The following is an 11,310-nucleotide window of genomic DNA, read 5'->3' as shown; positions in this document are numbered from 1 at the left end:
TTCTTTTGTGCTGAAAAGCACTTTTTTCTGTTGTTGTAATGAGTTAGTTCGATGAAGATAAATTTTGATTCAAGAATGCAACTGGTTATAACCAGTTTGCTCGTTTCAGAGATAAATAGCCTCGTATTTTTATATAAAGTCGGTCTCCTTTCTGTTAGTTTTTGAAAATGTCTATTTCGCTAAACTCTTCAGCTTCTACAAGTCCACTTAGAAGCCTAACATCTCCTATTATATGTACAAACAGACAGACAATTAGACCCTAGTTTTATCAGTCGGCAGCTGCTAAAATCAGATCTGAGACACAGCTGTATCAATAAAAGATCTCATTTCCAGCTTCCCTCAAACAATAATGCCTCTTTCTGCCGACACTGTGGGTATCAAATGTTCTCTGAATAATGAAAAACAATTATCTAGCTAAACAAAGCCTTGGAGGTAATAAGCTAGTGTTTTATTTTTATGCAGAGAATGAAAATAGATGCTGCGGTTGTTATATGGTTTTCTTTTTCAATATCATGTGGGTCATGCTCAGGACATCCTCCTAATACCAGTCTGCCTGCAGCATAATTATACTGGAGGCTTCATTCTAGATGAATAAGACAGCAAGTCAGAGACGGAGACAGGAGCAGACAATCTCTCCGGATTGTGGAGGAAATAGAAGTCGGCTGCTTAGATTGTGTCTTAATTAATTATTCAAAGACCAGATTTTCTATCCAATGACCCCAGTAAAAAAGCACAAATTATTTAGCAAGCTGCCACATCAGAGCTTGGTGTGAGGACAAGAAGCATGAGCTCTCACTGAGGTCACCTATCACAGGAGGTATGTGAACCTCTGTTCAGGATGCGGGCTGCATGACACACAGCCTCATGGGTATTGATGGCTGTATCAGTGCACCGGGCTAGAGTTTCTCTTTCTGTCAGCCATCCAGCCTGTCTGCATCTGCCAGGTTTGATAAGAAGGGTGAAATGTACGCCCTTGTAATCAACAGTGACTGATTTGGACAACATGAGATCAGATAGCTGGCCTGTTTGAGGCAAACTGACACAGATCCCAGAAGTACATCAGATAGCACAAGTAGAGAAAATGCTGTATTTTTTAAAGGGAAAATATCATTATATCTCAAGAGACAGAAAAACAAAAAGAAAAAAAGCTTAAAAATATGGTTTAAAAGTGACTTTAGAGCAGTTTTCTTTTAAACGAAAAAAGTGCTTTTTAGTCACAGACACTAAAAAGTGGAAGGAACCTCTATATGTTGTTGGTATGGGCTGTTTTCTAGACAAAAAAGAAACAAACCATTTTAAATGGGATTATATAAAATACATGTTTGATGTTTTATTGAAATTACAGAAGAACGATGACGTGAGCACCTTTGCTCTCGAAGAACCTTGCGTTAAAAGTGGGTGAACTCTGTCAATATCATCACAGGAAGAAGGAAAGGAATCATATTCCCCACCAAAACACTCTCTCTATTAAAACATGTGGATTTGAAAAAATTACCACAAGCTGAGATAAAAGGACACTACGCAGTTATTGCAAGGCGAGTACAGAAAGCACAAACAGGTATTCTAAAAACGGATCAACAAATAGAAATGTAACTTAAGTTATGTAGCACTTTTAACAGAAGAGATCTACAAGATCTCTGGGTGACTCTTTAATTTTAAAGAAAAATTTGCTTAATCTGAAATTTATTTTCTCTGTGTCTTAGCAAAATGAATGAGAGAACATCTGACTGCCAACTGGGTGTGTGATCTTCCTACCAATCATCCGTAGATAGCAAATAGCTTAAAACAGTGGTTCCCAGTGTGTGTGGGGGGGTGGGGAGGCTCTGTATAGTTTCAGGTGGCAAATAGTGGAAATTAATATTTATCGATCGCAATGGGATTGCAGTTAAACCTGAAATAAATACACTTTTAAAGTGGTAGTTTAGGGATTTAAAGGGGATTGTATTTTATATCATTGCCATGCTGTTATCTGGAGATGAATATTCTTTGTTATATTACTCAGAGGGGGCCACAAACATTTATTTCAACGTCACAGGGAGGTGCACCAGGGAAAGTTAGGGTACCATTGGCTTGAAGGGATATCAAGGCCAATCAAGATTTTATAAATAAGAATATGAATGCCATAAGAAGAAAAGACAAATTTGCAACATATAATATGAATGCTGTCAGAATTTTAACAATTTAAATTGTAGTTTAAGTCACAACTTAATTCACAATCTTTCTCCTGGGCTCACCTCATTGTAATTAATATCTGTCCGTAGGGTGCAGGTTGGTTTATCCTCTAAATTACTTTCCCGTGGGATAAATCACATCATGGTTTCACCATTTAAACTCAAACTAAAGCCATATACTTTGCAATAAACTATAAATAATATATAAATGATATAATAATATAAAAATAATATATATAAATAATAACAATAAATACTTTTTTACACGAAGAATTTACCATTCTCGGTCGCCTCTGTGCTCTGGAGGGGCGCGTCTTCTGCTCTTCACAACCACTATTGAGCATTTTTCCTTTGGATAATCTTTACATGCACAGGTGCACTCTCACAAACAACTACAGGTGCTTGGTTCCAGGTACTTAGAGATTCACTTTCCTACAGAAAGTCCATATTCTTATCTTTAGCTACTACAGTATACATTTCAGATTAAATAATACTACTTATACTTCAGCGAAAGTGTTACTTTATTGTATCTCTTATACTATATCTGTTGGTTGTGCTGTTCTTTTTACATTTCTTTGCAGGTGATGAAGCAGACTGAAGATGTTTTATCGTTATCTCCCTTTTATCTCCTCTTTCTTTCATCTTTTCTCCTTTTTTTCAGTTTTTTCTTTCCTGTTCTACTTACATTACAGTTTCCATATAACCTGTAAAACTCCCTGCATGAATTATAATAAAGATTTATATGCATAAATCAAGCGTAACACTATGACGATAGCCGTACTGCTCCAAATGTGAAAGCAAAATCTGTTGTGCTCTTTTTGGCATCAAGAAGATTATTCTTTTGCAAAAGCGAGAGCAGGTAGCAGACTCCTTGTCAAGGAGAGGAAAACTCTTACCACTAAAGTAATGCAACAGCTTCATCTTTTAAATCACTTGTAAAAGTGATTTAAAGGTAAAAATGGTAAAAATTCAATTGTTGCAAGAGACCCATCAGCACATATCATCATAACAAGTCTATCATCATCATATGTGTGTCTATCATCATCATGATAGACACACACACTGCAAAAACGATCTAGAAATAAATAAATGATGTCTTAAATTAAGTGTATTTACCTTTGATTTGAGTAGGTAAATTAGATAATTTGCTAATGGAATGAGTATTTTTACTCTTAAACTAAGATAATTAGATAATATGCACTTGAAATGAGACAATGCAGTTGTGTTTTCTTATTTCAAACTTAAATTGTCTTGTTCCATTGGCAATATGTCTCTTTTATCTCCTCAATTCAAGGACAAATGCACTTATTTTAAGAAAAAAGGACTAATTTAGATTAAAAAAAATTTCCAGTGCAGCTTAAAAATAAAAAGTTCACACCCTAAATATTTAGTGAATATGTTCTGCAGAGGGAAACAAATCGATCTGTTTTTGTTGCCAACAAAAGCTTGAACTCTGACACACACTGAGAAAAGAGCGCGGACAAGACTGTCACCCTGTTATTTTTCGTTGCTCTTAAAAAAGCTAAATATGTCCCAAAGCTATTTCAAATGTGTTATAATTTCAGAGTGTTCCAAATAGAAAGACAGAGGGGGAGAGGCTGAGTGAGTGACGAGAGGGGACATGCTGTTTGCACACACAGACACACACAACAACTCACCCAGATGCAGGTGTATGTGTGTTTGGCGTCTCTGTGATGTGATAGAGAGTTAGCCTTGATCTTGTTAGTGGTGATTGGGGTCTCCACAAGACCTCACACACTGGGTCGTGGGTGTAATTGGGTATGGCAAGCCGGGCTGTAGCCATGTGGAGTGGGGAGGAAAAAGAGCGCCCGGCCTTTTGTTTGTGGCAGCCTCCACATGTCTGCCTGTGTGGTAGTGCCGCACTCCCGGGTGTGTGCGTTGGGGCTTGGCTTTGAGGGAGATGATTGTTATAGCACAAGTGTTGGCTTTAAAAATGCCTTTTTAATAGGAATGCATTTCAAGGCAAGAGCTCTGAGGTCTGAGAAGCCAACATCACAGCAGCCAGGGGTGCAGAAGTTCAGCTGTACTGGCGCTGAGGTTCATCAATGGAAACAGGCTGCCATCTGCTGCTGGATAGAAGCATAACAAACAAGCTTTTAAAAAGCAACTATCAAATATTTCTCTTATTCTTCACAGCAATATTTAAAATATTTAGGCACAAATATTTTTTAAAAGCATAATGAAAACTAAAATCAGTCCTATTCCGCAAACATTTAATCTAATATTCTTGTTTCATAACTTTTATTTATTTTCTTTCTTAAATCACCTTTTGTCTTCAATGTCTCGATTCTTCTTGTAAACAAATGTAAGGCATATGTCATCTGTCATGTAACTGTGGTTCCAAAGTACCTTAATTAAAGACCCATTCAATACGCCACCTTCTCCACTTACCTCAAGCACTTTGAATGCTTTTCCTTAATGAACAGATGAATAATGCAGTAACCCTGACTCAGCCAACAAAAGGTATTTGCTGCCTAATGTGTTTGCCTAAATAGCAGTGAGGAGCAGGGCCTTCCTTTTAAGTGGATAAGGTACCTCCGCTCAGCTTGTGGGAAGTGTCTCGTTTAATTTAATTCAATAATCCTGATAAATGAAATAAATCCCTTTTGGGACATCCATTCCTTGAGTAGCAAGATAATAAAAAATGAGGTTCACAGAGAAAAAATTAGGACATTATGGTTGATTGAGCTTTTACAAAAAGAAGAAATATTAATACAGAGATATTCTTTATGTTTATAATTTGGCAGTAATGAATGAGGGCATCCATGTGGAAAACAATCAGAGCTGAGAACGGATGACTGTGATTGTGAGGCTTAGTGAAAGAACGCATTAGCCTTTTCACACACTCCCGATGCAAATTGTTTCACTTAAACTTTTTAAATACCATTCTGTGTCCTGACTTCATTTTAATAAGTTTGCAGATAAGAAGAGCATAAGCATGAACTCGAAAGGCGGATCGTGCAACACATTTATTCACCGCTTGATTCAAGAGTGGAAAAGGGAAAATTGAAAAGAATGAAAGAACATGATCTTCCCTTGAAATAATCGAGGGTTTCTTTTTTTTTTAGCTGAACTGATATTTCATATCCACATGAAACATTCATTTGAATTCAACATGAATGCTGCTGTAATTGAATGTGCAAATTAAAACTATGTGGAGCCGGGCTTAGATTTTAGAGCAAACATTGTGCTCTTGCTATTTTGTTTGGCTTGAAAATCATTTAATAAATATGTGTTGAACTTGAAATATGGGGAATACTAAAAAGGGACCCTTCTTGCAATAGAGCTTAGATAAATTAAATCTTTTACCATAAAGCAGATTAAATAGTTCTGGAGAATGCACCTACTTTGATTAGACCTACATTATTAAATTAAACAAGCAGGAAATTTAGTTTTTACACTTTTTGTGAATCAGAATTAAAAGATTCTTGCCTCAAACTAGTACTGACTATTAAGATATATTTAAATTCATTATCACCCATCACATTTGCAGTGATGAACATAATCAAAGTAGGTTTGTAGCTCTTCTGTACCTGCTAATTACCACACCAATTTTATTTAACCCACCCCCCCTTAGACTTATCACTTGTTTCCGGCAACTGTGGTCTCTTGTAAGTCAAATTGATTGAGTCGTTCTTGAACATCTGTTGTTCAGCCAAGCCTCAAAGGTAATCCCACTAATGGTCCTCTAAGCTATCCACATAAACACACACATAAATAAAAATGTTTCCAAAGAGATTTGGTCATCGACTCAGTGCTAATCAATTCTGCAGCCGCATCTGTTGATGAAGGGTTTGGGGAAGTACATAGCAAGATATATGCAAGGATCAATGGTTGGCACGGGGCAGACTGGGCTGGTGAGTGGCAGTCACAGCTCTACTGGGAATCAACGCTAGTCTCAGACAGAACGGGTCCGTCAGTAACGCACACACACACACACACGTGTGCAAGTGGGCTGAAAAAAAAAAACACTGACCGGCAGAATGTTGTCCATCAATGACACAAGGGGTAAAAATTACAGCTCTTGTGAAGCTGAGTCTGTAAAGGGAACAAGTGACATTTCCTTAATTTGAGGCTCTGAGTTCTGGCACGCACTGATAGGGCAGATGTTGGCTGAATGCCATGGCAGAGAGCAGAGACTTTCCAAAAAAAACTGAAAATAAACTGTAGGCAAGGGCAGAGCTAGATGGGGGGCCAGGGGTGGCCATGGCCAACCTTAGCCAATCATTGGCCACCACTGTGGCTACCCCTACCATTTTTTCCCTCTAAAGCCCAGCATACACTGTGCGATTTTTTTCAATCGTTGCATGCATCTACTACTCACATTATACGACTAACTGCAAGGTTTAGAGCATTCGGCCCGACGCTTTCATGCGATCTACCTACTCACACTGTACGACTGAAAACCATGTCGGATTCAGCTCCCCAAGTGAGATGGAGCTGCTCTGTAGCTCTCTATCCTGAAGCCAAACAAATTGAAGGGGAATATTAAACTCACTATAGTGAAAGGTGCTACCTTGGGAATTTGTGCAATTTTGTGCTGAGAGTCCTAAAAAGAAAAGGCGAAGACATATTTGGAAAAAAGACATGGCTGAGCAGAGGTCGGTACTACAGTCCGTCAATTTTACAGAACTGCATTTCACTCATTGCATCTCCGCCATGCTGCTGTGTTTACATCTAAGAGGGAGAATAAAAAGAAGAATCCTTGTTTCCACATATGCACTGAGCGATTTGCCCACGAATGTCGGGAGAAAATCAAACATACTTGATTTTCTCCTGACCTCACGATTCCTGATTGGGAGGTGGTCCTGAGAGGCTGATCGCCGCTCGTAACCCCCTGTACACTACACGACTCACGATGCACAATCAGGCTGAAAGTCGGCCTGATCGAAAGATTCTCACACGACTGGAAAATCTCCCCAAAAATTGCACAGTGTATGCCCGGCTTAATACAGACGGTGGCAGCAGTAATACTGTGAAGGGGAATGTTCAAACTTATTTAACATTTAAATTTTTCATATATTAACAACTACTTAACAACAGAAACACTGTACTTAATTATGCACAACAATATACAAACATTAAAGGTGAAAGATACAGAATTAATGCTCTTTTCAGAACTAAGTTTTGAATTATTTTCAGTGAAGATAAAATGATGTGCCTCTGCAAGTCATCTAGGAGTCTTCAGTGAAATCATAGATAAATAACAACTTTAATAATAACTTAAAAATTCATTAAATGTGGATATTAGTAGATTTCAATATCATTTATTTGCAGAATGATTATTGATAAAAGTAGGTAATGACAATGTAAAATATGTTCGCCCCAGAACTCAAACCTGAAAGAATTTTGTCCACTATACCTTTTATTTACACAGCATAGATGTTTAAATATATCCATCTATTTGTTAGGAAAGGCTGCAGGAAAGTATAATTTGTCTTTTTTTAGAAAATATGGATGTTGAGCTTTTTTCTGTTGGAACAGTGTAGATAGACCCTGAGGTTCTGATGCCTTTTGGCCGCCCCTCAATGTACATTGGTTATTGACTGGCCACCCCTATTAGGATTTTCTGGCTACACCCCTGACTGTAGCTGTTGCAACTTTAAAAAAAACTTAAAACTAAGAAATGTGAAGCAGGAAGCCAGCTGTTGGCAGTTAAAGCTGCAATTGATTTGACCCTCTTTTCTTTGCTGAATTATTTCATTTTAATTCATTTTTGTTTGTTTGGTCATGAACAGTCTGCTGCTTACATCTATTGTGAATATTTAAGTTTTGCAATATTTTACACCTGATGTGGCAAAATGTACAACATCCAAAACATTCCACTTTTATATTGTCTGTCCTTTAAATATTTTTCCAAAAGTTTTTCACCCCTTTTAAAAAGTTTTTGTCAAACGTTAGACGGCTTAGCAGTGGCTTACCAGTTGGAACCATCCCAGGGAGGTTGTTTCGACCCAGTGATTTTCTTATTTATTCATAAACACTAACCATAATTGCAGTCATCAAGGCCTACATGATTCAGATGTAGCTCCGCCTTTTTTATGGGGATGTTGAGAGAGTGGTCTAATGGCTGAAGTAATTTTGGTTGGCTGGTCATGGGAAATGTTTATCTTTTTTCTTTTTTCCTTATCAGTGAGTTATGACTCACTTATGTTCCCAAGAAGTCAAAAGTCTCAGAAAAACTCACAATCACTTTACTTTTAGGACCTGATATGTTTACTTTCTTTTCTGCTTAAAAACATTTTTTGTTCTCCATTTCATGTAGCTTTTACTTCTGGATGAGAGCATTGAAACCAAGATAAAATTGAATTAAGTTTTCTTGAATTCCCTTCTAATCATTTAAGGTTCTCTTATTTTGATTTAAGTTAAGTCATTTATTTAACCGCCACAACCTCTAATTACTGCCCCTTGATAACAACGCTCAATTCTCCCTTGAGATGTGCTTAGCATCTTCATCTTTTGAATATTCGTTAAGATGCTAGTTAAAATTCCTCCGTTTTTGTAGAGATTCCCCGCTGCATTGCTTTCTACATCACCATCAAAGATAAACACACCTGCCACTTCCGCAATACGTTCTCCACGAGGAGAAAGTTAGAAATTACTCCAACACCTTGGCTTATAGACATAGAAATATCTGCATATGACAGAGCAAGCTAAGCTTTTTTGGATCACTCCTGCTGCCAAGCAATACCCATAAATTTAATTTCCAATCTGCTCTCCTTTTATTAGTTTGGGTGTTATTAAATGAGATTGCTTCATCTTAATATAATATATTTCCAGGGCCTGTGGATGTGGCTTGGAGCAGATATTCAAATTCAATAACATGGCCTGTACTTAGTGCATGGCACTAATAAATGCCAATGTATGATGCATATGAAGATGGGGCTCAGTGAGGAAGTGGTGGAAGGGTAATAATAATGCCGTAATGTCCTTCAGAGGTGAGACATGCCTCTCTTCATGTCTGTACTCCACCACTCATACCTGGAGAAGACAGGTGACCTACATACAGCCGGAGAGAGAAGAGGCGGGTGTTCATACTTCCCGCTATTTTATTAACTAGACGAGACAAATCCCTGGCCAGTGTATACACTAGCCGTGTTAGTACACACAGGGGAGGACTGTGTCAATCACATTTGTGTGGCCAACCTTTCACCCTCACTCAATGGACACAGAACAGACTGAATAAACATCCTCACCATTTGATGGTGGGAAGAGAAGAAAATACATAAGCAGCAAAGTACAGTAACTTGGTTGCAACGTCTGACCTCCTGACCTCTGTGGTTTTAAAACTTCTTGTGTCTCCTTTTTTTATGACTGGAACCCAACAAGTACGCTCACAAAGGTTGCAGCTTAGAAAGCTTAGCTCCAGCAGCGAATGACCTTTACTTTTATTGCGAATCTTTCAGTTTCATCATTATTATAAAGTGAGATCTATGCATATGATCAGCGCAGTGGATTTCTTTTTCATTAGTTGTGTAAAATCCCAGTCAGTGGTAGTCATCGCCGCCAGCCAGTCTCAGCCTGCCCTACCACCACCCCCTCTCCTCCCACTTTCTCCTCCTCCTTCTCTTCCTCCACTAGTGGGATCTGACACTTGGAATTAATATGCGAAGAGCTTTCCTTCTCCGTATGTTGGCTGAGGCTTTTCAGGTAACTTTATCAGGGGTAACATTATCGAGAGCTTTGCGGAGAGCTTCTTCATCATGCTCACATCCGAGCCGGCCCAACACTTGTCACTGTCAATCACAAGGTGATAATACATCAGCGACTCTCTCATTTGGTTTAATAAAATCTCCAGGCTTATTTGAACTGCAGTCATTACAGCAAATAATTGCCTCACATTAGTTTCTGGCCAGGTCTTAGCCTCAGGGATAAAAAAGGCTATTGCTATATAAAGGTTTTGCTTGATGTCTTTTTTTTTTTTTTCTAACCTTTACTCCCAAGTCGTTCATATTTCTAAAATGAAAATTACATTTGAATCTAGATTTGGCTTTCTTTATCCAAACTAATGTTGTTATTACATATTATTTGGATGTGGAGTCATCTGTTTTCACTTATTTTTTATCTATGTGCTGTCAAGACAGATTTCAGCGGGGACTGCCAATTATAATATTTAACTGTCATTTAAACCAAATTGTAAATCCGAATCAGCAGGCTGAAAATTCTCTGAAGAAATGGCCTGACAGAAGGGAACATATTTCATCTTAAATTTGAATTCTGGCACCAGCTGCAGGTGATGCTGGAAATGTGTGCTGAACCCAGACTGTATAAATCTCTCATAAAGGAGCAATAAAACAATAAAATGTCCTGTTATATTTCTGCAAATATACCGTGTAAAAAAGGCAATGCCTCTTTCTAAAGTAGTTATTTACATTTACAGTTCATTTATAATATGCATTAGAAATAAAATAAATATTATCTTATTAACTATGTTGATTAAATTAAAAAATAGATCTTTAGAGCTATAGAAGGCCAAAAAGTGAATAGAAAACAATATATAATTACTTAAATAATTAAGTAAGATTTGTTTATACCTTACCATTTGTGGGCAGTAGCCACAAAGTGCATCTCAGTCATATTACAACTAGAAGAACGTATGAAAATCCAACAACTTAGAGCCAGTTATAGGAACCCAGACACCCATGAAGGTTAAGTTCATGTCTAATGAATGTCTTAAAATGCTTTTTAAAAGCATTGGCGGAGTCAAGCGATGAGAAGTATTAGGATTATAATATCATTCTGCAGTCATTGTCCAACAGCCGTAAAGGACCTGTCTGTTTGGGCCCTAAGCAGGTGCAAGGGACCATCAATGGAACCTGCTCTCAGGTGCAGGATTTTACCAGACTGCCTTACATGGAGCGTAAGTCAGTCTGGTATATATGCTCTGGTTTAAAACGGACTGGACCAATCACAGCGTTGGAAGCGGGCTCATAATGCAACTGTGCATTTCTGTAATCATAACAGTCAAGCTGTAGCAAAGCACTTTTTTATTGATGATCTCTATTGTATACCAAAAGGGCTGTTTAAGTAGTTAAATAGCTTTTCCATTTATAATAAGATGTTTTAGCATCACAAACTATTTTTAAAGCTACAGTGTGTAATTTTCAGCAACATCTAA

This window comes from Cyprinodon variegatus, unplaced genomic scaffold, assembly GCF_000732505.1.
Source record: "Cyprinodon variegatus isolate N-32 unplaced genomic scaffold, C_variegatus-1.0 Scaffold263, whole genome shotgun sequence".
Classification (NCBI taxonomy): domain Eukaryota; kingdom Metazoa; phylum Chordata; class Actinopteri; order Cyprinodontiformes; family Cyprinodontidae; genus Cyprinodon; species Cyprinodon variegatus.
The sequence above is the reverse complement of the archived record's forward strand: the minus strand, read 5'-3'. Positions refer to the sequence as shown.